At 31.4% G+C, this 2,500-nt stretch overlaps 2 non-coding genes across 2 annotated transcripts; both read right to left on the bottom strand.

Annotated features, from left to right (window-relative positions):
- Positions 1-269: 269 nt before the first annotated feature.
- TRNAQ-UUG (transfer RNA glutamine (anticodon UUG)) lies at positions 270-341 on the bottom strand. The gene has a single exon. It is a non-coding gene; the product is annotated as a tRNA-Gln (tRNA).
- Positions 342-1,508: 1,167 nt separating this feature from the next.
- Positions 1,509-1,596, bottom strand: TRNAS-GCU (transfer RNA serine (anticodon GCU)). The gene has a single exon. It is a non-coding gene; the product is annotated as a tRNA-Ser (tRNA).
- Positions 1,597-2,500: the final 904 nt, after the last annotated feature.

Here is a 2,500-nt window from a genome sequence, read left to right as displayed (position 1 = left end):
ACATATGATGAAAAGCCCGCCCAATTATTTTTGAATTCAAATCCTTGTGCTCTATGTTCCTATCTTATCTGGATTATAAATAGATTCAGTTAAATCTGTGTGTCATTTGAACTCGATTCAATTCAAGTTTGTGAAAGAAAGATATGATTCAGAGAAGAATCATTAAAAAGCAGAAAGAAGAATCACATTCTATCCAATATTAGACCTTTAAAATTTAAAAAGAAAGTTGTTCAAAAAAGAATCTTTATTCTAATAGAATGGAATATGCTCTGGGACGGAAGGATTCGAACCTCCGAATAACGGGACCAAAACCCGTTGCCTTACCACTTGGCCACGCCCCATTTTCATTTCTATTCGGCGCTAATAAAGAATAATGTTGGTATTGGTTGGTCGTCAATTCAAGTCCAAATATCTAAGAATAGATTAGATTGTTGCTAGGATTTTGACACGTATAGATATAGAATTAAATTCAATTTATTGATCATTACATATAATTCAATTAAGATATTGTATGAAAGTATAATTTCTTCTATTCTCCTTTGAGAATGGGAGGATTTTTGATTGGGTGAATTCAAAGAAAAAGAAGGATTTTTTGTCTACCTTACTTTCTTCGTTTTTACTTATATCAAAAACTCAATCAAAATGCAATTATCTCCAAGAACAAAATGTCTGTTATGCTTAATATCTTTAGTTTGATCTGTATCTGTATTAATTCTGCCCTTTATTCGAGTAGTTTTTTCTTCGCCAAATTGCCCGAGGCCTATGCTTTTTTGAATCCAATTGTAGATGTTATGCCAGTCATACCTGTGCTTTTTTTTCTCTTAGCCTTTGTTTGGCAAGCTGCCGTAAGTTTTCGATGAGATCTTTAATATTATCCTAGAAAATTCATGATTTTTTCCAGAAATTCTAACAATTGATAAGATCAGATAAGTCTTACAATATGAACTCTCAATTCAAACATTGAAACTCTTGGATAGATGCGATAAATCTGAATCACCCCATTTCCCCATTCTGACTCTTTTTCTTTTCCAATGAAAGACACTAACCCTAATAAGGTCCTCCAGAATATCTAATTCTGGGTATGAAAGAAAATTTTAGTAATGAAAGACTCTTATGACAAATGAATTTAAATTTCTGAAAATTATTTTCTATTTCTAGAAAGCACTTCATTTCTTGGTGTCAAAAGAGAATATGTGGTATAAAAATAGACGATCTATTCTCTTTTTTTTTTTTCCAAAAAATTTGGAGATTGTGTAATGCTTACTCTCAAACTTTTCGTTTACACAGTAGTTATATTCTTTGTTTCTCTCTTCATCTTCGGATTCCTATCTAATGATCCAGGACGTAATCCTGGACGTGAAGAATAAAAAAAAAAAGGATTTTCGCTTTCCTTGCTTGATTTTCAAATTTTCTTAGGGTTTTATCTATTTCACACGTTTAACTACGAAAAAGGAAAAGGGATTTGAACAATTTGAAAGATAAATCAAATATCAAGTCATCAAGGGAAACGGAAAGAGAGGGATTCGAACCCTCGGTACAAATAACTCGTACAACGGATTAGCAATCCGCCGCTTTAGTCCACTCAGCCACCTCTCCCAATAAAAAAAAGATAATTACTATGTTACATTACACGTAAAGTAAGGATTCAAAAAAGTCTTTCTTTCTCTCTCTTTATCTTTATTATATAGATATGGTACAATTTTTATCAGCAATTCCATTTAGATAAAAGAAGGGCTGGAAAGATCCAATATAAATATAAAGAAAAATCAAAATAAAGAAGACTTCTTTTCTTTGATTTTGTTCGAAAAGGCCTTTTTTATCCCATGGCCGGGCTAGGTCAGTATCTAGCCGGGCCTTTTTTTGTTCCAACGAATCATAGTATCTGATTGAAAAAAAAATACTTGCTATTAAAGCAACAAGAAAGTGTCTTTTCTTATTATTCCTTTCTTCCTTTTTTATTTGCTTTTTTTTAACTACTTTACTGGAAACTGGAATAAAAAAAAGAAACTATGAATTCTTACACAATGCATTTTTTGTTATGATTTCGGTGTTTTTATCGAGCCGTATCTATCAAAATTCCTCCAGTAAAAGAAAAGAGAAAACTTCTTTTTTAGTTATTTAAATGAATCCTCTTTTCCGAATCTAATTAAACCCCCACGAAAAAAGTTAACACTCTAATTTTCATGATTTTTTTATGATCCTATCTTGATTACGCCCAATTCCCTGTTCGACAAAAGATCCATTTGTATACAATAATCACATTGTAGCGGGTATAGTTTAGTGGTAAAAGTGCGATTCGTTCTATTAACCCCCTTAATAGTTAAGGGGTCTTTCGGTTTAATTCATATTCCGATCAAAAACTTTATTTCTTAAAAGGATTTAATCCTTTACCTCTCAATGACAGATTCGAGGAAAAATATGCATTCTCGTGATTTGTATTCAAAGACCAATTAGAAATTGAAAAATTGGATTATGAAATTGCGAAACATAATTTTTGAAT

This window comes from Camellia sinensis, unplaced genomic scaffold (genome assembly GCF_055761805.1).
Source record: "Camellia sinensis isolate YWXY unplaced genomic scaffold, ASM5576180v1 Unanchor313, whole genome shotgun sequence".
Taxonomy (NCBI): Eukaryota; Viridiplantae; Streptophyta; class Magnoliopsida; order Ericales; family Theaceae; genus Camellia; species Camellia sinensis.
The sequence above is the reverse complement of the archived record's forward strand: the minus strand, read 5'-3'. Positions and strand labels throughout refer to the sequence as shown.